General features: G+C 44.4%; 1 long non-coding RNA gene across 1 annotated transcript; it reads left to right on the top strand.

Annotated features, from left to right (window-relative positions):
- Window positions 1-8,725: 8,725 nt before the first annotated feature.
- On the top strand, window positions 8,726-25,682 carry LOC129699619 (uncharacterized). Its single transcript, XR_008723883.1, has 3 exons — window positions 8,726-9,675; window positions 9,950-10,065; window positions 23,227-25,682. It is a non-coding gene; the product is annotated as an uncharacterized LOC129699619 (long non-coding RNA).
- Window positions 25,683-27,219: the final 1,537 nt, after the last annotated feature.

Raw genomic sequence — 27,219 nt, 5'->3', positions numbered from 1 at the left:
ATTTTGTAAGTTTCTATAAGATCCCCCCTCAATCTTCTAAATTCTAGCGATTACAAGCCGAGTCTATCCAGTCTTTCTTCATATGAAAGTCCTGACATCCCAGGAATCAGTCCGGTGAACCTTCTCTGTACTCCCTATATGGCAAAAATGTCTTTTCTCAGATTAGGAGACCAAAACTGTACTCAATACTCCAGGCGTGGTCTCACTGTACAAGACCCTGTACAACTGCAGTAGAACCTCCCTGCTCCTATACTCAAATCCTTTTGCTATGAATGCTAACATGCCATTCGCTTTCTTCACTGCCTGCTGCACCTGCATGCCTACTTTCAATGACTGGTGTACCATGACACCCAGGTCTCGTTGCATCTCCCCTTTTCCTAATCGGCCACCATTCAGATAATAGTTTACTTTCCTGTTTTTGCCACCAAAGTGGATAACCTCACATTTATCCACATTATACTGCATCTGCCATGCATTTTCCCACTCACGCAGCCTATCCAAATCACCTTGCAGCCTCCTAGCATCCCCCTCACAGCTAACGCTGCCCCCCAGCTTTGTGTCATCCACAAACTTGGATTTGGTGCATTCAATTCCCTCGTCCAAATCATTAATATATATTGTAAATAGCTGGGGTCCCAGCACTGAGCCTTGCGGCACCCCACCAATCACTGCCTGCCATTCTGAAAAGGACCCGTTTACTCCTATTCTTTGCTTCCTGTCTGCCAGCTAGTTCTCTATCCACATCAATACTGAACCCCCAATACCATGTGCTTTAAGTTTGTATATTAATCTCTTATGTGGGACCTTGTCGAAAGCCTTCTGAAAGTCTAGATATAACACATCCACTGGTTCTCCCTTATCCACTCTACTAGTTACATCCTCGAAAAATTCTATAAGATTCATCAGACATGATTTACCTTTCATAAATCCATGCTGACTTTGCCATATGATTTCACCACTTCCCCATGATCAATTCACCTGTTTCTGACTGCAAGGGACCTACATTTATTTTAACTAATCTTTTTCTCTTCACATATCTATAAAAACTTTTGCAGTCAGTTTTTATGTTCCCTGCCATTTTTCTTTCATAATCTATTTTCCCTTTCCTAATTAAGCCCTTTGTCCTCCTCTGCTGGACTCTGAATTTCTCCCAGTCCTCTGGTAGGCTGCTTTTTCTGGCTAATTTGTACGCTTCATCTTTTGTTTTGATACTATCCCTGATTTCCCTTGTTATCCACAGAAGCACTACCTTCATCGTTCTGGAAATTGCCTTCATCGTTCAGGAAATTGAGTATAGAAGTTGAGATGTTATGTTACAGATGTACAAGACGTAGTGAGGGCATATTTGAAGTCTTCTGTTCAATTTTGCCATTGGAAGTATGTTGTGAGGCTGGAAAGAGTGCAGAGAAGATTCTGGTTGCCAGGGTTTAAAGGCCTGAGCTATGCAGAGAGGTTGGACAGGCTAGGACTTTATTTATTGGGGCGTGGAGTCATATAGCATGGAACCAGGCTCTTTGGCCTAACCTCCCCATGCCGACCAACATGCCCCATCTGCACTAGTCCCACCTGCCTGTGTTTGGCCTTTATCCCTCCGGACCTGTCCTATCCATTTACCTGCGTAAATGTCTTTTAATGTTGTGATACTACCTGCTTCAACTACCTACTCCGTTCTATAAACCTACCAAAAAGGTGCCCCACATGTTCCTATTAAATCTTTCATCACTCACCTTAAACCCATGTCCTCTGATTCTTGGGTAAATTACTCTGTTTAGTTACCCTGTTCATTCCTGGTGGCTGAGGGTGATCTTATTGAGTTGTATAAAATAATGAGGGGAAGAGATAGGGTTAATACACAGAATATTTTACACAGAGTAGGGATATCAAGAAAAAGAGGACAGGTTAAGGTGAGAGGAGAAAGATTTAAGAGGAATTTGAAGGTCAACTATTTTCGCAGAGGGTGGTGGGTATATGCAAAGAGCTACCAGAGGTGATAGTTGAGGCAGGTAAAATAACAACGTTTAAAAGACATGTGGACAGGTCCATGGATAGGAAAGATTCAGAGGGCTATGGGCCAACTGTGGGCAGATGGAACTAGAGTATACATTGGCAGGTTGGGTTGATATGCCTGTTTCCGTGCTGCATGACTCTCACACAGAAGAATGAGGACAACATGCCCTAACAGCAAATACATACATTCCCAAGGATCCAGCATTGGGCAACTGAGGTGCCTACTTGATACTGTTGGTAGATTATTTCAATATAGACATTACGCTTCATGACATACTTATGACCTTATTGTTAACTTTAGATTTAATTGCATCTGTAAGGGTGTGCTCTCTGTAAACTGCATCTACCATTTAAGGGCTTCCCTTATCAATTGCGGCGCTCCTAAATTGTCTTTCTTTTATATTTCCAGGACAGGGAGAAGCAGTCTTGTGAACTGAATCAAGTACTTCAACAGCGAATGACTGCATTAAGTGCCTTCAAGGAATTTTGATGACTTGCTTTCAGCAGAAACTGGGCAGCATGGAAATAGTTGGATATGACTTGCCCCTCCACTTCGTTCCCCTCCCACACTCCAAAGACATCGCGAGTTAATTGACTTTGGTAAAAAGAACATAAATTGTCCCTAGTGGCGGCGGCCTAGATCCGGAAGTGGCGGCGCTGCCCTGGCAGCAGCGGCTCGCCTGCAGTCCGTTTGTTTTTACTTTTTTGTGTTGTTTTTTTTCGCTTTGTCTAGTTAAGTTTTGGGATTTTAGGTTGTGTTTTTTAGGTTGGATTTTAGGTTATGTGGGGGGTGGGGGGTTGAAACGGGGCTTGCTGTCTCTCCCTTCGGGGGAATGCAACTTTTTTGTCGTATCCCCCTTCTCTGCATCCTTCTGCGCTGAGGCCTAATGGCGGAGCTGGCGACCTCGGGGCTCCGGAGGCAGCCTGTTAGGCCTTGCCCTGGGCTCGCTCCCGTGAGGGCGGTCTGGCCCTGGGCTGGAACGGCGCTCCCGTGAGGGGCTGTGACGCTCCCGTGAGGGAGGCCTGGCGCGGGGCTGAGACTCTCCCGTGAGGGGCTGTGGTGCTCCCGTCGGAGCGGCCCAGCTCGAGGGTTGAATGGCGCTCCCGTCGGGGCGGCCCAGCCCGAGGGAGAAACGGCACTCATGTGAGGGCGATCCGGCTAGGGGCTGGAACGGTGCTCCGGTGGCTGGGACGGCGTTCTGGCGGCTATGACCTGAGTCCGGGGTTCAGCCGCGGGCCAGCGGCTGCGTCCACTGAACTGGAGGGCGGCAGCTTCGACCACCCTGGGCCGCGGTGTTTGAGCCGGCCCGTTTGCGGGGTTCGGTGAGCCGCGGGACTGTTTATGCCATCGCCCAGTGGGGAATCGCCTCAGCGCAAAGGGAGGAGAGGAGGGAAGAGACTGCAGCCCTAAGATTTTTGCCTCCACCACAGTGAGGAGGTGTATGGAGGACTCACTGTGGTGGATGTTAATTTGTGTTTATTGTTGTTTATTATTGTATGATTGTATGTATGACTGCAGGCACGAAATTTCGTTCAGACCGTAAGGTCTGAATGACAATAAAGGTAATTCTAATTCTAATTCTAGTGTGTAGGATAGTTCCAGTGTATGGGGTGATCGCTGGTCGGCTCGGACACAGTCGGCCAAAGAGCCTGTTTCTGTGCTGTATCTCAAAAATCTAAAGTCAAGTTTGAATTAGTTAACAAATAAAAATCATGTGAATACCCAGTGCATAACCCATTTCACATAGCATGTTTTTATCCAATACCCATAAATTGAATGCATCTTGCCTGTTACATTTATTCTCAGCAAGTTGAACACCAGACTGAAAACTGGACATATTAAAATTGAAATCTTGCCATAGATACAGCTGTGCATAAAATGAGTACCTTATCTCTGATTGTGGAAGAAACACAGAAGACATGGGGTTATTTTCTCACTTTATGCATTCCTGGACATTCCTAGCTGCTTGGCGAAAGGATTTGTTGTAGTTGATAATACCAATTTGGCAGTTGAAAGTGACTAATTTGATGCACGATGCAATGCACTCCTGATTTGTGGAAGGCAGTTCCATGATCCTGTCCTACACTAATCCACAAAATCCATTTCTCACTTGCAGTATTTCAGTGAGACAACGATTTGCCTTGATTAAAGGTGACTTGGTAAAACATTAAAAAATTTCAGTCAAGAGAGTGTAAGCCATTAAAATGTCATTAACCAGTGTAATCATAGAACACAGAACTGTAGAGTACAGGGGTGGCACGGTGGCGCAGCGGTCGAGTTGCTGCCTTACAATGCCAGTGACCCGGGTTTAATCCTGACCACGGGTGCTGTCTGTGCGGAGTTTCACAAAGACGAGCAGGTTTGTAGGTTAATTGTCTTTGGTAAAGATTGTAAATTGTCCCCAGTGTGTACGATAGAGCTTGTGTATTGGGTGATCGCTGGTTGGCATGGACTCGGGCCTGTTTCCATGCTGTATCTCTAAACTATACTAAAACTAAATGCATGAACATATTGTCCATGCTGAACACGGTGTCAAGTTAAAGCATTTTCTTGAAACGGAACCAACTAGCTGTGTCTTGGTAGTTGAGGCCAGTTCATTGGCTATATTTAAGAGGGAGTTAGATGTGGCCCTTGTGGCTAAAGGGATCAGGGTGTATGGAGAGAAGGCAGGTACAGGTTACCGAGTTGGATGATCAGCCATGATCATATTGAATGGTGGTGCAGGCTCGAAGGGCCGAATGGCTTACTCCTGCACCTAATTTCTATGTTTCTATGTTTCTATGTACATTCGTATCTTAGATCAACTCATATTGGCATTGGACACCATGATCATTATTTCAATAACAGAGCTAGATTCCAATCTATATTTTTAACTGTTATCAACTGTGTAACTGACACACAGACATTCACGTCAAAACACCTCTGATATTTCAAAGAGCATATGTTCATTCACCTTGACTTCACGCACCTTGACAATACCACATCAAATATGCGTTTAATGAGAATTTGTGACAATTTACCCACTCCTGTTCCGACATCAACTCCTCTTCCTCCCAATGTATTCGTGATCAACACACACACAAGTGTTGTGGTATTTATTGCAGCACAAATTAAAGGCAATACCCATAACAAAGTTCAGTACAAAGAACACTGAACATAGAACAAGCAGCGGAACCACAATGTCGAACATGATGCCAAGACCATCATTTGTTTTAGTTTACTTTAGAGGTAGAGCGTGGAAACAGGCCCATCGGCCCACCGAGTCCACACCGACTATTGATCACACTAGTCCCACGTTATCCCACTTTTGCATCCTACACAATAGGGAAAATTTACAGAAGCCAATTAACCTACAAACCCGCACGTTCTTGGAATGTGGGAGGTAACCAGAGCACCCAAAGAAAACACATGTGGTCAGAGGGAGAACGTGCAAACTTCACACAGACAGCACCCATAGTCAGGGTTGAACCCGGGTCTCTGGCGCTGTGAGGCAACAGCTCGACCACTTTTTTATCAGCTGCCTTTCTTTTCTGAGTGCACATAATCCACATCCCTCCATTCCCTGCATATCCGCATGTCTATCCAAAAGCCTTTTAAACGGCACTGTTGCAGCTACCTCCACCACCATCCCCGGCAGTGTGTTCCATGCACTCACCACCCTCTGAATAGAAACACTTGCCTGCACATTTTCTTTCAAGTTTGCTCCATTCAGTAGCTAACACTAATACATATTTGATGGCTGTTGGAAGGGAGAGTGTACGCTGGCGCGGTTTAGCTGCCGCTGCTCTCTCTTCACATTGTGTTTTTGATTTTTATTTGTCTTTGGATCGAAGTCTGTCTTTAATTTGTGTATTGGTGATGTCTTTATTATTTATTTTACTCCGATTATATGTTTTTTTACTCTTGTTAAATTCTGTAAGATGTCCTTGAGACTTTTGAAAGGCGCCCACAAATAAAATTATTATTATTATATTTGATCAGTTGCCGACCCTGATTTGTCTTGGTCTTTTCTTGTTTTTATATCCCCTCCCCCCCACTACCCTTACAATCAATCAAATGAAACATCGCATATCCAAGGTCTCCTGAGATGTTGCCTGCCCCTGTCCCACTGTACGAGGTAATTCACATGTTCTCCTGAGTTTTTCCCTGATTCAAACTCTGAGAATGTCCGTAGCCGGTCCGTAGGAGTTCGTGGATGTCTCGTAGCGGCTCGTACGAGTAAAAAGTAACAGTTTTTTTCATCACAAGTATTTTTTTGCTCCATGACATTTTTTACATGGATGAAAAAACGTCAGGAGTTTACCGGATGTCCCGAGCACCTACCGTTAGCATTACGAGCCGCTACGAGACATCCACGAACTCCTATGGACCCGCTACGGACATTCTCCGAGTTTGAATCAGGGAAAAACTCGTGAGAACTCTTGAATTATCTTGTACAGTGGGACAGGGGCTTTACTCCAGCACTCTGTGTCTATCTTTAATGAATTGACTGGCTCAGCTGCTCAACCACAAATGCCACGAAGAAATTGTCTTTATGTAGCACCTACGATCAAGTAAACTGCAGCATGGCAATACCTGGGAGACTTAAAGAACAAAGATTGACACCGGCCGAGATAAGGAGTGGAAAACAGTTCCATAATCTTGTTCTACAGTAATCCACTTAATCCATTTCTGAGTTGAAGTATTTCAGAGGCAGAGATGGATGTCAGAGCAGCAGACCCATCGCTCTGCAGGTTACAGCTCCTCGCCTACTTTAGATGTTTTGAGGATTTAAACCTGTAATGCCTTCTCAGGCATTGAATTCCAGACCCCTTTCATTCTCTAATCCTTCCATCAAATACACTAAACCGAGGCTCCCTAGTTTTTGATAGTTCTACTAAAAGAAACAGGACTTCCCTATTTACTCCACCCAGGCTTCCCATAATGTAATGCCCCTGTCCCACTTAGACGATTTTTTAGGCGACTACAGGCGACTAGGTTGTCGCCACATGGTCGCGGGGGTGTTGCCTGTGTGGTCGTGAGTAGTCTCCACAGTCGCCTAAAGAATCGTAGCGTTTTTCTGGTCGCTGCTGGGTTTTGAAATGTTTAAACCTTTTTGCCGACAGATTAACGGGTTAAAGTCGCAGTTGAAAGGCATCCTCACGGATGGGAACAAGGTCGCCGGGTCCGAGCTGCATGAGGACCAGGCGATGACACTACACCTGCGCGAGATCATCGCTGAGCTGGAAAGGCATGCCGGTGCGGTGAACGCAATGTTAGGGAAGATCGGAACGCGTCCGATCAGGCAGCGCAAAATGAGGTGTGCGTACTGTACGGGGCGTGGTTGCTGGGCGAGGGCCGCTGCAACCTCGAGGACCTGAAATAAGGATTGGTCCCATCCTGGATCAGTAACAAACACCTACAAGCGCAGCTACCCTTCCAGAACGCGCTCACCCCGTGCCAGCTCAGGTTAGCGTCGGAGGCAGGCCCTGTTCCTGCAGATTGTGGCCAATCAAGCCACACAATCATGGGAATAGTGGTGCGGATGCCGGTGTTGGGCAAGATGACAAGGCCCGCACCGGTATACAGGGTGGAGAACATTGGAGTCATTCATATTCGCTATGCAGCGGTCCCACCGTACGTCACCCGCTGGGAGCAGTCGATGACGGGTACTGACCTCTCGGGGTGTCGGAGCCGGGGAGCACATATTATATTGTGTCCTCAGCACTTGAATGTCCTTTTGAAACAGCAGTGCGGATTCAGGACTGTTGGCGCGAAGCCTAATGAATTGTACCATGGAGGTAATGGCACAGGGCCATGTGCCCCCACAGGTGGCATATATGGGGGTGGCACCTATTGTGTTACCACTGCCGTGCAGCACTATTGACACGGGCAGCACGGTTCGTGTCCGGTAAGGGACAGCAGCTTCTGTTTTAAACCCAGGGCAGAGGTTCAAGTGGCACAGCAGCGATATGTCCCCATTCCTGAACCCTCCACGGTTCACCTAACTGTACAGAAAAACTTCACCGACCTGCAGCGATTTGTAGCGCATTTCGGGTACGCCATTCCCCCTCTCCCCGAACATCTCACAACCCTGTTAAAGGCAGTCGCCGTATCACAAAGGCACTTTTACACCCTGGAGCAAAAGACAAGAGAGATAGGGTCTGAGATATTGGACATTGTGGTTCCACCATGGTGGGACCTGTTCACCACTATCGAGGTCCCGTCTTGGGTTAGGATAGCGTCACACGCATTAGTTATTGTACAAGCAGGAATAGTGTTATATTTACTATGTGTGAAATGTAAAGGAGGGCAGCGCCTCAATGACCGGGTAAATAAAGGGGAATGGAGAGACCATTATGTGCGGGTGGGCGAGCAGGACCCAGCCGCAAGCTGCTAGGAGGACGGGCCCCCTCCACACCGAGTGAACTGTGTTTTGTATTGTCCTTTTCAAAATGGTGGAAAAAAAGTGATTGTTTTGAAAGAATGCACGAAAATGTATCGTTTTGCTGTGGTTTTGTTTTCATGTCCTACATTAAAGCCCTACACCAGCAGGAGGACGGCGGAGGCATCGGCCTGGGGCAAGGTGTAAGTGTATAGGTAGACACAAAATGCAAATGTTTGTAATATAGTTTGGCCCGGGACACGGACAGTATAGGTCAGCCTAAAAGATGGGGACTGTATGTTCGTAATGGGGCACTAGTTAGTTAAAACCTCAGGGGTCTGGTAGTGGGGAATCGGGAAAACATTGCTCAACCACATTATTTAATTGATTCGATAAACTGGGGTTATGCAAATCAACAGGAGGGGCTGTAAGAGTTGAGAAATTTTCCCTCATGCTACAATCAACAAAACCAAAGAGCTGTATTTTGGACATTTTTTTATACGGGACTGGGACTGAGAGAGAGAAAAGCTGTGGTCAGTTTTAACAAGGGATGTCACAATCAGTGGGGCCCAAGATGGCCGCGGGACCTCGTGACCAGCCACAAAAGTGAAACCCCACAGCCCAGTCTCTGGGTTTCTGCAAAGTCACGGCCTGAACAATAGATGGATATTGGCCATGCAGAAACCCCCGAAACCAGGTCGAAGTCCAGACACTGGGGCGCTGACATCAGCAGGCATCACAATGCCCCAAGCCGACCTACATAGTTAATCTCGTTAAGGGAGCACTATAGCCCATAGAAATCTACCTGGCCAGTGATGGGAAAAGCAGTTAAACCCATCACCTCTTATCGAGAAACAAATTAACAGACCGTCTAGCCATCACCGGTACTCCCGGACATAACGCAGAACATAGAGAGAGCTCGAAACCCATCTTGTAAGCAAAGAGATCCCGAGATCTGGCGGGAGATAGGACGGGTCAGGATTAGAATAACTGGCCACGATTTTTGGGTTTAAGAAAGGAAAAAGGAGGGAGACACAGAAGGAATCACTGAACGAATCTGGAGACTTGCGGAGAGAGAGAGAGGACACAGGACAGTGCTTAAAAAGTACACGGTGTCTAGTGTGTCGCACACTCCGGCTGGAGTCCCCGCCACGTGGAAATAAAAGGAAAGCAGTAGGACCCCTTGGCGAGGTGAACCCCCGGGACCACCCGAAAGACCGAGACGACCGCCGACGACCCTTCCACAGCCACCTAATCGGAGGAAGCAGCACGACCAGCCAGTAACCTCAGTAATCGCCCCATGGTGAGCATGTACCCCGATCCTGCACATTCTGGACATAGTTTAGTGTAGAGGGGAGGGGGAGGGGGTTATATTAACGTGGGTGTAAGTGTAGATGTGCTGGCAAATTTTACGATGTGCCGTACGTTCCCGCACTCGAGTATTGTATCGTAGTTATTGCGTCTATGATCCTGAACCAGGAACTGTAATTATGCATATGCCTTATAGAACTGTGTCAAAGTATTCATGTACCATAGTCCCAACCGCTAAATAAAGGTTTTTTCCTGTTTAAACCCAGGTCTTCAAATCTGATCTGGTTGAACCAGTGTGCGCGGCCTGGTCGAGGGACCAGAGCAAACCACAGGGACCTTAGGTCGGGCGAAAGCTCGACGCAGAAAACCCTTACAGATGATGGTAAGTTTTCTCTCATTATTTCAACGGCTGTTTCATTTAAGTATTGCAGAGACATCTAAAGTGTCCTGCTGGATGAATTTGTGGAGCCCTGGATGTAGGAGTCAAAACAGCCAAATTACATGAATCTGGCATCTTATCTTTTCTAAAATAAAAACAGTATTTGGTGTGAAGGTTGTTATCTTACTCCAGTATTCTGTTTGTATTGAGGGAGCCTCTATGTGCAAAGATCTCAATACTGCTCTGAGCTGAATATCCCTTCTTCATCTTTTTCAAGGTGAACACGGTATAACGAGGTATCAGTTGTACAGGGCCCTGGTGAGACCGCACCTGGAGCATTGTGTGCAGTTTTGGTCTCCTAATTTGAGGAAGGACATTCTTGCTATTGAGCGAGTGCAGCGTAGGTTCACATGGTTAATTCCCAGGATGGCCGGACTGTTATATGATGTAAGAATGGAGCGACTGGGATTCACTGGAATTTAGGGGATCTTATAGAAACATATGAAATGATTAAAGGATTGGAACATGTTCCCGATGTTGGGTGAGTCCAGAGCCAGGGGCCACAGTTTACGAATAAGGGGTTGGCCATTTAGAACTGAGATGAAGAAAAACTTTTTCACACAGAGAGTTGTGAATTTGTGGAATTCTTTGCCTCAGAAGGCAGTGGAGGCCAATTCATTGGATGCATTCAAAAGAGAGTTAGATAGAGCTCTTAGGGCTAGTAGAATCAAGGGGTATGGGGAGGAGGCAGGATTGTGGTACTGATTGGGATGATCAGCCATGATCACATTGAATGGCGGCGCTGGCTCCAAGGGCCGAATGGCCTGCTCCTGCACCTATTGTCCATGTATCTATGAATACATAAACTGGCCACTCAAGAATTGTAATTAATTGCTATTGTATTCCATGTCATAGTCATAGAATTATACGGACACTGAAAATGGCCCTTTGGACCAACTCATTCATACTGACCAAGTTGCCTTCCAGAGCAAGTTCCATTTGCCTGCAGGGAGACACAAAACACTGGAGTAACTCAGTGGATTAGGCAGCTTCTCTGGAGAAAAGGAACAAGTGACGTTTCGGGTCAACACCCTTCTTCAGGTTGTGAGTCAGGGGAGAGGGAAACTGGAGGTATGAAAAGGTTCAAAACAAATCAGAGCCGATGACTGAGGACAAAGGAAAGGTGGAGCCCAATGGTCCACTGTTGGCTGTGAAAGAGGTCATAACAAAGGGAAATATGGATTTGAACTGTGGAACTAGCAGGACGACTAGGGTGGGGCGGGGACAATGCTGCCTGACCCGCTGAGTTGCTCCAGCATTTTGTGTCTATTTTTGCATTAGGCCCATAACCCTCTAATCATCAGTCAAAAGATCTTCTGAATTTTGTAATTGTTCTAGCCTCTACCACTTCCTCAATTGTTCCATCTTCTACCACAGCTTGTTCCATTTGTTCAACCTCGATGTGAAAAAAACATGCTCCTCCGGTTCTTTGTAAGTCTGTTCCCTCTCACCTTAAAATATCCCCTCTAGTTTTTGACTCCCTTATCCTGGGATAAATGACTGTGACCATTTACCTTTTCTAAGTCCCTCATGATTCTATAGCCCTCTGTAAGGTCACCCATTAGCCTTCTTTACACTGGGGAAGACAGGACATTGAAATTCTTACTTGTAGCAGCACAATAAATATGTAAACACAGTGCTCTGGAAAACCCATAATGAACTCTTTGTTTGCCTTCTTCAGGATCACTGATTCCAATCAGCAGAATGTTTCCTATTAGAATTGAATGCATATTAAGGTGGTGCAGGGTAACAAACTTTCCTGAAGCCTCTCGAATAAATATGCTGCATTCACAATGGTAGCTCAGCGGTGCTGCTAGTAGAGTTATTGCCACACAGTTCCTGTAACCCCGGTCGATCCTGAGCTCAGGTGCTGTCTGTGTGGAATTTGCACATGCATCCAGTGACTCCATAGGATTTCTCTGGGTGCTCCGGTTTCCTCCCACATCCCAGAGACGTGCGGGTTTACAGGGTAATAAGGCTCAGTAAATTGTCTCTAGCATGTAAGGTGTGGATGCGAAAGTGGGATTACATAGAACTCCGTGACAGGGTGACCAATGGTCGGAGTGGACTCGATGGGCTGAAGAGTGTGTTTTCATACTGTATCTCTAAACTAAATTAAAATCAGGTTTAATTCTGACCTTCGGTGCTGTCTGTGTGGAATCTGCACTTTCTCCCAACGTTTCAGTTTTAAGGGCCTGTCCCACTGTATAAGGTAATTCAAGAGTTCTCCCGAGTTTTCCCCTGATTCGAACTCGGAAATTGTCCGTAGTGGGTTCGTAGGAGTTTGTGGATGTCTCGCAGCGGCTTGTACGAGTAACGGTAGGTACTCGGAAAATCCGGTAAACTCTTGAAGTTTTTTCAACACTGTGAAAAAAGTCCACGAGTAAATAAATACTGGTGATGAAAAAAATGGTTACTTTTTACTCGTACGAGCCACTACGAGACATCCACGAACTCCTACGGACCCGCTACGGACATTTTCCGAGTTCAAATCAGGGGAAAACTCGGGAGAACTCCGAAATGACCTCGTACAGTGGAACCAGCCCTTTAGTTTAGTTTAGTTTTGAGATACAGCATGGAAACAAGTCCTTCGGCCCACTGAGTCCATGCTGACCAGCGATCACCAGTACACTATGTAGTTCTATGTTATCCCAATTTCTCATCCTACACAAGGGGCAATTTACAGATGCAAATTAATCTACAAACCCGCACATCTTTGGAATGTGGGAGGAAACCCATGGAGTCGCCGGATGGATGTGCAAACTCCACACAGACAGCACCCGAGGTCAGGATCGAACTGGGGTTGCTGGAACTATGTGGCAACAACTCTACTAGCAGCACTGCCAAGCTATCATTGTCAATGCAGGATATTTCTTTGAGAGGCTTCAGAAAGGTTTGGTACACTGTACAACCTTAATATGCATTCAGGACTAATAGGAAACATTCTATTGATGAAAATCAGTAATCCTGAAAATGGCAAACAAAGAATTTATTAAAGGCTTTACAGAGCACAGTGTTTACATATTCTGTTGTGCTGCCGCACGTAAGAATTTAATGGTTCTGTTTCGTGACATATGACAATAAAATAATCTTGACTCATGTCTCATGAAAAATAGTGTAATCTCATCATAATAGCCAACATTAATTTTCTCTGGAGATGTTGCCTGACCTACTGAGTTCCTCCAGCTCTTTGTGTTTCTCAGTAAATGGTGTATATTACATGTCTTAATTTGCACATTCATAATTTGGTGGGGTTGAGCTCTTGAATGAAAATCACATAATTTCTATGACAAGAAGGTGATTAACTCTGCTAAATTACTGCCCAAGAGGTGAGGACTGAAATTTATCTTTCAAATGTTAACATCAAAAACAGTCATACTAATTTGTACCACACTAACACAGCTGTAATTTGCAATATTAATATTCTCAACGAGCATTACTGAGACAATATTATTCTGTCAACATTGTTGTTTAGCATTGACATCCCCAGAAGTGATGCTTCAACATTTCTTCAGAAATACCGCCAACCATGTTAAAATCTCGAGGACCAGCAAAATTAATATCAAGAGGTGAAGCTACATAGGAAGACCAATGTTAGTAACTCTCGTCCAGCATATCCCAAAAGTTTTACCGTTCATTTATTTCAACATTTATTTCGAGAGGGCTTGTATACAAAAACAGGGATGTAATGCTGAGGCTCTATAAGGTGCTGGTCATTCAGCATATTGTGAGCAATTTTAGGCACCATATCTGAGGATGGATGTGCTGGCTCTGGAGACGATCCAGAAGATGTTTACAAGAATGATCCTAGGAATGAGTAGGTTAACATATGATGAGCATTTGTCAGCACTGGGCCTGTACTCGCTGGAGTTTAAAAGAATGGGGGAGGGCCTCATTGAATTAAAGTACGTTCTTTTAGGAAGGAGATGAGGTGGAATTGTTTTAGTCAGTGGCTGGTGAATCTGTGAAATTCTTTGCCACAATAGACTGTGAAGGCAGTTAGTGGATATATTTAAAGCAGAGATAGATAGATTCCTGATTAGTACAAGTGTCAGTTATGGGGGGGAAGGCAAGAGAATGGGGTTAGGAGGGAGAGATAGATCAGCCATGATTAAATGGTGCAGTAGACTTGATGGGCCGTAATTCTACTCCTATCACATGATCTTATGAACACACTTGTGCAAAATGAATTAAACTATTTGTATACTGTAGTTTAGTTTACTTTACAGATACAGTGAGGAAATGGGCCATTCAGCCCATTTAATGGGCACCACACCACCGGCCATTGATCGCTCATTCACACTAGCTAGATGTTGGTCCACTTCTCGCATCCACTTTCTGCATGCTCAGGGCAATTTACAGCAACCAATTAACCTACAAACCCACACGTCTTTGGGATCTGGGAGGAAACCGGAGCACCCGGAGGAAACCCGCACGATCACAGGGAGAATGTGCAATCCGAGGCCATGTTCGAACCCGTGTCTCTGGTGCTGTGAGGCAGCAGCTCTACCAACTGTGCCAATGTTTGGATCATGTCAGTTCCACTGCAAGATTATCCAAGTGTAGTGATAACCCAATGTAGAAACAAGGAAATGCTGATGCTGGTTTACACAATAGGATACAAAATGCTGGAGTAAACCAGTCAGTTGCATCCCTGGAGAACATGGAAAGATGATGTTTCGGTTCAGGTCCGTTCTTCAGCATTTTGTGCCTTTCCTTGCATAATAATAGCTGCCTGACCTTCTGAGTATTTACCTCTCAGTTTCAGATTCAGTGCCAACTCTGACCAGCATTTCAATGCCTTTAAATGCCCCTCTGTTTGTTTGCTCTCTCTCTCTCTACCTTCCCTCATTAATCTATCTGCCCGTTACGGCGGCAGGCGCGGGCACACCGCAACGCCCTGTGTCTCCCTTTCAAGGGAGATGCTAAAAATGCATTTCGTTGTCTCTGTACTGTACACTGACAATGACAATAAATTGAATCATTTCATTTCATTTCATTTCATTTCATTTTTTTCAGATCACCTTGCTACCTCACCTGAGATGTTTCCCTTGTCCTATCCATCCCTTCTCTTCCCAGTCTCCATCCTAAAACCAACTTGTTATCTCACTTCCCTAATTCTTAACGGTTCAATGGTACTTTATCATCACATGTACATAATGGTTCAATGGTACTGTATCATCACTTGGGTACAGTGACATCCATATTGTCAAATACGTCTCAGTAAAATATTGCTATAAATAAGTGCGATCAAACTTAAAATCAGTGGAAGTGTTAGAATAGTAGATTGCACTGAGACAAGGGTGTGGCCAGGACTCAAGGGCTTGAGGTATAGGGAGAGGTTGAGCAGACTAGGACTTTATTCCTTGAGCGCAGGAGGCTGAGGTGTATAAATCATTAGGGGAATAGAGATACAGCGTAACTTTGACCTGAATGATTATTAGCAAAATCATCACATATTTACGAAAGGGCAAGAGTTCCATCTGCTTACTACTAAAGTTAAGGCAGATCTGAAAGCTTGACAAAGGTGGATAGAAATTGTATAACATAGAAAAGTACAGCAAATGATCAGGTCCTTCTGCCCACAATGTCCATGCCGAACATGATCCAAAGGTAAACTAATTTCCTCTACCTCCACGTGATCCTTACCCCTCCTATCCCTGCATGGATGTTTAAACGATGTTTAGTGTTAACCCAGAACAGTTTTCTTGTGACTGGAGTGAATACAAAAACACACTTACTACATTACAATTCAGATAATTTATTTATCTCAAGTCACTTTTAAATTGGAACAGGAGATTTCATGTCTGAATTTGTAGGGAATGTGGAGCCCAGTTTATTTGGCTGCTTGGTCTGGCAGGCCTGTTTAATGCTGCAGCCCTCTCACTGGACTCCTTTGTGGCAGATTGTTCAATGGTTCAATAGTTCTTTATTGTCGCATGTGCATAGCACAGTGAAATTCTTTAACACAACCCACAAATGCACAGTCCCTATATTTTGGCGCCATTTACAAAGAAAATGTTCTCGGGCGACACGGTGGTGCAGCGGCAGAGTTGCTGCCTTTCAGCGCCCGAGACCCGGATTTTATCCTGACTATGGGTGTTTATCCAGACGGAGTTTGTACATTCTCCCTGTGACTGCGTGGGGAGAGGAGGAGAAAGTGGGACAACATAAAACTAATGTGAACGGGTGATTGATGGTCGGTGTGCACTCTATGGGCCAAAGGTCCTGTTTCCATGCTGTATCTCTAAACAAAAGAAACCCGAAACTGGTGGAGCAAACCCTTGGAATTGATGTCTCCTCAAGAGGAGTCCGAATCAGAACATTACTCAGATAATTTGTTGTTGGACACATCTGGAAGAAGCGAGAATAGACTGAAAACTATCACCACCCTTTAGAAAAGAGATGAGGAGGAATCTCTTTAGTAAGAGGGTGGAGAATCTGTGGAATTCATTGCCACAGATGGCTGTGGAGGCCATCAGTGGATAATTCTAAGGCGGAGATTGACAGATTCCTGATGAGTAAGTGTGTCAGGGGTAATGGAGAGAAGGCAGGAGAAAGGGGTTGAGGGGGGAGATAGATTGGACATGATTGAATGGCCTTGATTGAGTAGTCTGGATGGGTCGAAGAGATTAATTCTGCTCCTATAATTTATAACATAAAATTATATGTTATCTCAAAAGCCCAATTTGAATGGATGATTTAATGTGCACTCAATAATCACGGCAGATTCAATGCAATACATTTCTTTTTGTATATACAGACAAAGAAAACTTTATTTGAATGCATTTGATGCATTTTGTCGAAGAATTACTGATAAGAAACACTGGATTCCCAAATGTACCCTTCATCTTTAAGGCTTGCAAATTGAGCCAATAAGTACCATTGCTTGCTTTTGACGGTTTTATGGCCGGGTCTGCTTCATCAGCTTACAATTTAAGCTGCATTGTGATTTTAAATAGAACACAGCTCTGGCATTGTTAAAGTTGTCTCCAAAAATAAGCAGTTTCTTTTGTTTGTGCAAATACTCTGCTGAGAAGCTTTTAACCAGTTCCAAAGCCCTGGACATGTAACAAAGGTAATGCCACTGTGGTGATGGGGGATTTCAATATGCAGGTAGACTGGGAAAATCATGTTGGTTCAGGACCCCAAGAAAGAGAGTTAGTAGAATGCCTCCGAGATGGATTCTTAGAGCAGCTTGTAATGGAGCCGACAGAGAAAAGGCAATTCTGGATGTAGTGTTGTCCAATGAACCAGATATGATAAGAGAACTCGAGGTAAAGGAACCGCTTGGAGGTAGTGATCATAATATGATTAGTTTTAATTTACAATTTGAGAAGGAGAACGTTAAATCGGAAGTGGCAGTGATGCAATTGAACAAAGGGGACTATGAAGGCATGAGAGGGGAGCTGGCCAAAGTAGACTGGAAAGGGATCCTAGCAGGAATGACGGTGGAACAGCAACGGCAGGAATTTCTGGGCATAATCCGGGAGACGCAGGATCATTTCATTCCAAAAAGGAAGAAAGATTCTAAGGGAAGTGGGAGGCAACCGTGGCTGACAAGAGAAGTTAGGGATAGAATAAAACTAAAAGAAAAGATGGATAACACAGCAAAGAGTAGCTGGAAGCCAGAGGATTGGGAAACTTTCATAGGACAACAGAAGGAAACAAAACGGGCAATACGGGCTGAAAAGATGAAGTACGAGGGGAAGCTGGCAAGGAATATAAAGGACAGTAAAAGCTTCTTTAGATATGTTAAGGAAAAAAGAGTAGCAAAGTCAAATGTGGGTCCCTTGAAGGCAGACATGAGTGAAATTATTATAGGCAACAAGGAAATAGCAGAAGAGTTGAATAGGTACTGTCTTCACTAAGGAAGACACAAACAATCTCCCAGATGTACTGGAGGACAGAGGATCTAAGGGGGTAGAGGAACTGAAATAAATTTTCATTAGGTGAGAAATAGTATTGGGTAGGCTAATGGGACTGAAGGATGATAAATCCCCTGGGCCTGATGATCTGCATCCCAGGGTCCTCAGGGAGGTGGCTCTAGAAATAGTGGATGCATGGGTGATCATTTTCCAATTTTCAATAGATTCAGGATCAGTTCCTGTGGATTGGAGGATAGCTAATGTTATCCCACTTTTCAAGAAAGGAGCGAGAGAGAAAACAGGGAATTACAGACCAGTTAGCCTGACCGGTGGTGGGAAAGATGTTGGAGTCAATTATTAAAGAGGTAATAATGGGGCATTTGGATAGCAGTAAAAGGATTAGTCCAAGTCAACACGGATTTATGAAAGGGAAATCATGCTTGACTAATCTTCTGGAATTTTTTGAGGATGTGACGAGTAAAATGGATGAAGAGATGCCAGTGGATGTAGTGTATCTAACCATTCAGAAAGCCTTTGATAAGGTCCCGCACGGGAGACTGGTGACTAAAATTAGAGCACATGGTGTTGGGGTAGGGTGTTGACATGGATAGAAAATTGGTTGGCAGACCGGAAGCAAAGAGTAGGAGTGAACGGGTCCTTTTCAGAATGGCAGGCAGTGGCGAGTGGAGTGCCGCAAGGCTCGGTGTTGGGGCCGTAACTGTTTACCATATATATTAATGATTTGGAAGAGGGAATTAGGAGCAACACTAGCAAGTTTGCGGATGACACAAAGCTGGGTGGCAGAGTGAGCTGTGAAGAGGATGTTAGGAGGTTGCAGGGTGACCTGGACAGGTTGAGTGAGTGGGCAGATGCGTGGCAGATGCAGTATAATATAGATAAATGTGAGGTTATCCACTTTGGTGGCAAAAACAAGGGGGTAGATTATTATCTCAAACGGGGTTAGGTTAGGTAAGGGGGAGGTGCAGCGAGACCTGGGCATCCTTGTACACCGGTCACTGAAAGTTGGCTTACAGGTACAGCAGGCAGTGAAGAAAGCTAATGGAATATTGGCCTTCATAACAAGAGGATTTTAGTATTGGAGTAAAGAGGTTCTTCTGCAGTTGTATAGGGCTCTGATGAGACCACATCTGGAGTATTGTGTACAGTTTTGGTCTCCTAATTTGAGGAAGGACATCCTTGTGATTGAGGCAGTGCAGCGTAGGTTCACGAGATTGATCCCTGGGATGGCGGGACTGTCATATGAGGAAAGATTGTAAAGACTAGGCTTGTATTCACTGGAGTTTAGAAGGATGAGGGGGATCTTATAGAAACATATAAAATTATAAAAGGACTGGACAAGCTAGATGCAGGAAAAATTTTCCCAATGTTGGGCGAGTCCAGAACCAGGGGCCACAGCCTTAGAATAAAGGGGAGGTAATTTAAGACTGAGGTGAGAAAAAACTTTTTCACCCAGAGAGTTGTGAATTTATGGAATTTCCTGCCACAGAGGGCAGTGGAGGCCAAATCACTGGATGGATTTAAGAGAGAGTTAGATAGAGCTCTAGGGGCTAGTGGAGTCAAGGGATATGGGGAGAAGGCAGGCACAGGTTATTGATAGGGGACGATCAGCCATCATCACAATGAATGGTGGTGCTGGCTCGAAGGGCCGAATGGCCTCCTCCTGCACCTATTTTCTATGTTTCTATGTTTCTATGTTTCTATGACATGAATACTAAACCTGTATCTGAGAATATGCTTCTGGAGTTTCTGAGGTTCTTGCAGGATACAAGAACACTTTCATTATCGAAAAACAATTCCTCAGTCATCTCTAACCTTCAATCCTGCTTTCAGTATTCTTTAACTTTTGCTCAGTTGTAACGAAAAATAGTTTCAGCTGGAGAAAAAAAAATATTTAAAGGAACCATTGAGTCATGTTGTCCTTTTTGGGACCATTAAGCAATGGCAACATTCTTGTAAATCTACTCTGCACCTTTTCTAGTTTGACAATATCTTTCCTATAACATGGTGACCAGAACTGAACACAATGCACTAAATGTGGCCTTACCAAATATCTTGTACAACTGACCTTCCAACTTCTATGTTCAATACTCTGACTGATGAAGGCTAATGTGCCGAAAGCCTTTTTGACCACCCTATCTACCTGTGGCGGCAATTTCAAGGAACTATGTACCTGCATAGGTACCGGATTTAAAATAGCACTCTTTTTCAGGAGTCAACTTTGTTCATGTCACATATAAGCCAGGGTGTGCATGCTGGGCATTAATAAACCAGATGCATTTTTGACACCAATCCAGCAATCTCATTCTTGATTCATTTCACAACTCAAATTTAAATTTCCCAGCTTCTTGGCCTGATTTGAACTCATATCTCCAGATCAATAGCCCAGATCTCCCAGTGCCCCAGCGGTAGAGTTACAGCGCCAGAGACCCAGGTTCGACCCTGACTATGGCTGCTGGTTGTACGGAGTTTGTACTGCATGGGTTTTCTCCCGGTGCCCCTGTGATTGCATGGGTTTTCTCCTGGTGCTCCAGTTTCTTCTCACATTCAAAACATGTGCAGATTTGTAGGTTAATTGGCTTCTGTTATTTGCCCCTAGGGTGTAGGATAGAGTATGAGTGGACGTTGGTCAGTGCGGACTCAGTGGGCTAAAGGGCCTGTTTCCATGGTGTTATTCTAGACTAAACTAAACTAGATTGTAACAATCATAGTGCTGCTGTACCATACAACCACACTGTATAATAACAAAGTCCCATAGCTCTAAACTAAACCTTTGCCACTGCTCTTGTGATATCCAACATTGTAACTTTAGAGAAAATGTTATTACTTTTTAGTACATTTTTATGATTATAGTTATGGTTATGACTAAAGATTTTAACATAACTGACAAAATACATAGGAGGGAATGACCTTTAGAGAGCTTTCAATTGAATGTCATTTAAGAAGTTATTAAACAAAATTGGAGAACAAGGGATTGGGAATAATATATTGATTTGGACTGAGCAGAGAGTAGAATAACAGGTCATTTTCAGGTTGGATGGCAGTGACCACAGGCACCAATGTTGTGGCCCCAGCAATTTTCAACTTGTATCAGATGATTTGGTTGAGAGGACAAATATCTCCACATCTTTCCTGTTTTCTTTTCTACCTTCTCTATTTCCCTCTCTCTTCCCATTCCCCTCCCTCTTCCCCTTCCCCCCCCCCCTTCCTCCACTAGCTGTCGGTTAACTAGTTCTACAGTTCTAGTTAACGAGTTTTACAGTTCTAGTTAACTAGTTCTGCAGTTCCCAATTATGTATCCTTCTTGGGCTCAAACCTGTCTCCAGCCAAATGTCAGCGTATCAGGGAACCTCCTTGCCTAACATCATCTGCTGCCGGCCCCGATTTAGCTTGTCTTTTCCTTCTTCCAGTTGTATCCCCCACTCTCCCTGCTACAATCAGCATAAAGAAGGGCCCCAACTCAAAACGTCATCTATCCATTTTCTCCAGAGATGTTGCCTGACCTGCTGAGTTACTCCAGCACTTTCATTGATTTGTTGTTTGGATTCAGGACTAGCTTACTCATGGAAAAAAGAAGGTTGTAGTCGAAGGGCGTTTTGTTTTCTGGCTGGAGGTTTAATGTGGAGGCTTTACAAAATGTGCAGAAGAGGTTTACCAGAATGCTGCCTGGATTTGAGGGGATTAGCTTTAAAGAGAGGTTGGACAAACTTCGATTATTTTCTCTGGAAGAGAAATGTTGTAGGTTGAGGGGAGAGCTAATATAACATTTTGGGATGTAGATAATCAGAACCTTTTTCCCAGGGTGGAAATTTCAAAAGCTAGAGGGCATAGCTTTAAAATGAGAAGGATAAAGATTTAAGGACATGTACATGGCAAGTGTTTTTACACAGTGAGAGGTGGGTGCCTGCTGTTGTTCATCCTTCATAGTTGAAGAAGACTATGACTTCAGTGTTTTTGTTTGTGGGTCCGGAGGTGACTGGTGGGACCGATCTGGGCCCGGAAGCCTCGCTCGCATATGGGACACAGTTGGGTGGGTGCTGCAGTAGAAGTTGAAGTGGCTCGTGCCTTGCGCGCGGCGGGTTTCCTCTGAGCTTCTGCAGTGCGCTTCTTCTCAGCTGCACGCACTCCCGTGGTGATCTTGCCTCGCCCAGTTGGACGGTACGGGTCCTGAAGTCATGACTTGCCCTTGATTTGGATTAAAGTGAGGGAGAGTTGCGCAAATCATCAGCCTCACTCTCTCATCCTGGCCTATCTGGATCCAGTGGCACCACATAGTCAAGACGGCTGGCGATAGGTCAGATGCAGTTGGTGGCCACCAGTGTTCTGTGTGAACATTGTGCCCTAATTACCCTCCACAACGCTTTGCTGGGTCCACCTTTCTACCCGTTGGACCGCCAAATGGTGGTCTCCTCCGCGTATTCCGCCGGATCCAGTCTTCAACTTTCCTGAATAAGGTAATAGCCACAAGGCAGATGGTGTAGCAGTAGAGCTGTTGCCTAACAGTGCCAAAGACATGGGTTCGATCCTGACTATGGGTGTTGTCTGCATGGAGTTTGTACATTCTCCCTATGACCGCGTGGGTTTTCTCCGGGTGCCCCGGTTTCCTCCCACACTTCAAAGATGTACAGGCTTGTAGGTTAATTGGATACGGTAAAATTGTAAATTGCCCCTAGTGTGTAGGATAATGTTAGTGTGAGGGGTGATTGCTGGTCGGCGCGGACTCAGTGGGCTGAAGGGCCTGTTACCGCACTGTATCTGTAAAGTCTAAAGTGTAAAAGGTTAGAACAAGAGGTACTACTGAACCACATGATCAGCTGTGATTAATTTAATTTTAGTTTTAGAGATACAACGTTGAAACAGGCCCTTCAGCCCACTGAGTTCACGCCGACAACAGATCACCTGTACACTAATTCCATGTTATCCCAGATTCACATCCTACACACAAGAGGCAATTTACAGAAGCCAATTAACATACAAACCTGCAAGTCTTTTGAATGTGGGAGGAAACCGGAGGACCCAGAGAAAACCCATGTGGTCACAGGGAGATCGTATAAACTCCTTACAGACAGCGCCCGTAGTCAAGATCGAACCCGGGTCTGTGGCACTGTAAGGCAACAACTCTACCACTGCACTACAGTGCCACCCTAATCTTAATGAACAATGGGCTGACTGGCCCTATCCAACTCCCACTTATTTCTGTTCTCATTGTATATTCTAGATGTTCAGAATAACATCTGTGTTCCAATTGGATCGTGATGAGGCCAACAACAGCAGAAGACAATATCAGCGGGACAAAGAAGCATGTTCAAACATATTGTGATATCCATGGAGTAAACAGCCATAATTTGTAACAGATCAAGATAAAATTCCTCTTGCTTTTGAAACTGTTATCTTCTTTGAAGATACAGTGCCCTCCACCATGTTTGGGACAAAGATCCATCATCTATTTATTTGCCACTTTACTCCACAATTTGCGATTTGTAATAGAAAAAAATTACTTGTGGTTAAAGTGCCAGATTTTATTTGAGGGTATTTTTATACATTTTGGTTTCACCATGTAGAAATTACAGCTGTGTTTATACATAGTCCCCCCATTTCAGGGCACCATAATGTTTGGAACACATGGCTTCACAGGCATTTGTAATTGCTCAGGTGTATTTAAACACCTCCTTAATGCAGGTATAAAAGAGCTCGCAGCACCTAGTCTTTCCTCCAGTCTTTTCATCACCTTTGGAAACTTGTATTGCTGTTTATCAACATGAGGACAAAAGTTGTGCCAATGAAAGTCAAATAAGCCATTATTAGACTGAGAAACAAGAATAAAACTGTTAGAGACACCAGTCAAACCTCAGGCTTACCAAAATCAACTGTTTGGAACATCATTAAGAAGAAAGAGAGCATTGGTGAGCTTACAAATCGCAAAGGGACAGGCGGGCCAAAGACCTCCACAGCTGATGACAGAAGAATTCTCTCTATAATAAAGAAAAATCCCCAAACACCTGCCCGACAGATCAGAAACGCGCTTCAGGAATCAGGTGTGGATTTGTCAATGACCACTTTCCGCAACAGACTTCATGAACAGAAATACAAAGGTTATACTGCAAGAGGCAAATAAACAAACGATGAGTCTTTGTCTCAAACATTTGGAGGGCACTGCACCTATTGCAGCATGCTAGGCTCTGTCACTATTTTTTGTAGGCAAAATCTGATTCAATTCATATATTTTCTAGACAAAGCTCCTTTAAAATAATTCATGAACCAGCTATAGATACATTTTGCACAGATTGTTTGCCCTTTCACTTTTGCCATTATTTTGTTGGCTCTTTTAAATACATCCAAATGGCTATAAATTCGTGTTCATAAGTCATAGGATCAGAATTAGGCCATTCGCCCCATTCTACCCCATTCGATCATGGCTGATCTACCTTTCCCTATCAAACCAATTCTCCTGCCTTCTCACCATAACCTTTGACATCCTTACTAATCGCAAACCTGTCAATCTCCATTTTAATAATACCCAATGACTTGGCCTCCACCGCTGTCTGTGGCAATTAATTCTGTAGATTCACCACTCTCTGACTAAAGCATAAAGTTACAGTCACATTGATAGTGTTTCACGCTCACAAATACACGTTATAGGAGAGAATTAGGTCATTTGGCCCATCGAGTCTACTCCACCATTCAATCGTGGCTGATCTCTGCCTCCCAATCCCATTTTCCTGCCTTCTCCCATAACCCTTGACACCCGTTCTAATCAAGAATTTGTCTATCTCTGCCTTAAAAATATCTACTGAGGGCCTCCACAGCCCTCAGTGACAATGAGTTCCATAAATTAACTGCCCTCTGACTAACAAAGTTCCTCCTCACCTCCTTTCAAAAAGAGCACCCTTTAATTCTGAGGCTATGACCTCTGGTCCTAGACTCTCCCACCAGCGGAAACATCCTTTCCACAACTACTCCATCTATGCCTTTCATTGTTCTGTAAGTTTCAATGAGGTTCCCCCCTTAACCTTTTTAACACCAGCGAGTAGAGGCCCAGTGCTGTCAAGCACTCATCAAACCCATTCATTCCTGGAATCATTCTTGTACACCTCCTCTGGACCCACTCCAGAGCCAGCACATCCTTCCTCAGACACGGGGTCCAAATTTACTCAGAGTACTCCAAATGTGGCCTGACCAGCGCCTTTTAGAGCCTCAGCATTACATCTCTGCTTTTGTATTCCAGTCCTCTTGATATAAATGCTAGCATTAAATTTGCCCTCCTTACTACCTTTTCCTGGCATTGATCACCAGTCTGTAGTTGAAACATGTCCCTATAAGATAATAGCAGTCGTAGTAGAACACTATTTCCCTGACATGCCAAAGTCTACTACTCCCACGTTGACCTAATGAGCCACGTCAGGAAGCACGATCTCTGAGTGGATGCATGCCATTCTCAATTCTTGGAACTACCGAGGAGGAAGAAGACTGAAGTGCTAGCTCGCAGCAAAAATTGTTCATAAGTTCATATCTTCACAAGCTATTGGAGTGGAAATAGGCTATTCGGCCAATTGAGTCTGCATCGCCAGTAAATCGTGGCAGGTCTATCCTTACCTCTCAACCCCATTCCCCTGCCTTCTCCCCACAACCTTTGACACCCTTACTAATCAAAAACCTGTTAATCTCCACTTTAAAAATATCCGATGACTTGTCCTCCACATTCTTCTGCGGCAATGAATTCCATAGATTCACCACCCATTCACTAAAGAAATTCCTCCTCATCTTCTTTCTAAAGGTACGTCCCTTTTATTCTGAGATTACGGCCTCTGGTCCTAGACTCTTCCACTGGTGGAAACATCCTCTCCACATCCACCAGGCCTTTCACTATTTGGTAAGTTTCAATGAGGTGCCCCCTCATCCTTCTAAACTCAAGCGAATACAGGCACAGAGTCATCAAACACCCATCATACATTAACCTAATCATCCCTAGGATCATTCTCGTAAACCTCACCTGGACCCTCTCCAATGGCAGCACATCCCTCCTCAGATACGGGGCCCAAAACTGTTCATAATACTCCAAATATGGTCTGACCAGTGCCTTATAAAGCTTCTGCATTACATCCCTGTTTTTGTACATTCTAGTCCTCAAAATAAATGCTAATATTGCATTTGTTATTTAACATTACATTGCAAAATATGGCAAGTCAGCAGTGCTTTATGTGCCTGTTCACTGCCCCACGGAGAGGTGTAATATATTAGAATTTTTATGTAGACATGACTGACTTTCGACACCATCTCTGCACTGCCAATGAACCCAGAGATCTTCAATAATGCATTAACTAGAGCAGGTCAGAACTGCAGATGCTGGTTCACAGAAAAAGGCACAAAATGCAAAATGCTGCTTAACTCAGCAGGTCAGGCAGCATCTCTGGAGAACATGGATAGAACATGAATCTGGAGATTATGAATATGACGTTTCGGGCCGGGACCCTTCTTCAGACTTCAGTCACCTATCCATATTCTCCACAGATGCTGCCTGACTTGCTGAGTTACTCCAGCACTTTTTGTCCTTTTGTGTGTAAACCAGAGTCTGCAGCTCTTTGCTTCTACTACTTGTAATCCCTCACTTGGTTATAGCGGACAATCAGCAATAACTGACACCATTGCCCCCCCTCCCACCCCCCCCCCCCCCCCCCCCCCCACTGATCCATTATAATGAGCGTTTACTATATTTATTTGTTCCATAGTTTGTTCTTTTAGTTATTTTTTGATTCATGCATTGAAGATGATTGTAGTGTTAAATTAATTCAAATTGTAATCCTTAAATTACTATCAATGCAATTAAACTATTTCTAAACTTCTCTGATCATCGAAGGTGGAGTTGTAGTTGTCACATGGCCATGGGGATGGTCCCTGACTAGGACCTCTCCACCACATGGAATGACTGCAGCATCCACGAACATTAGGAGCCACTTGGCCCAAACAGTAAATGTCAACATGAAGGCACAAGGTGGGGGCTGGCACAATCCAGCCCCTTATATCTACTTCAGAGCTCACTTGGCACCATGTTCAAGATGTGTTCAAGAGAGTTGGATTTAGCTCTTCGGGCTAACAGAATCAAGGTATGTGGAGAAAAATCAGGAACGGGGTACTGATTTTGGATAATCAGTCATGATCATATTGAATGATGCTGCTGGCTCAAAGGGCCGAATGACCTACTCCTGCACTATTT

The sequence above is a fragment of the Leucoraja erinacea genome, chromosome 8 (genome assembly GCF_028641065.1).
Source record: "Leucoraja erinacea ecotype New England chromosome 8, Leri_hhj_1, whole genome shotgun sequence".
NCBI classification, from domain to species: Eukaryota; Metazoa; Chordata; class Chondrichthyes; order Rajiformes; family Rajidae; genus Leucoraja; species Leucoraja erinaceus.
This window is presented reverse-complemented; position numbering and strand designations above follow the sequence as displayed.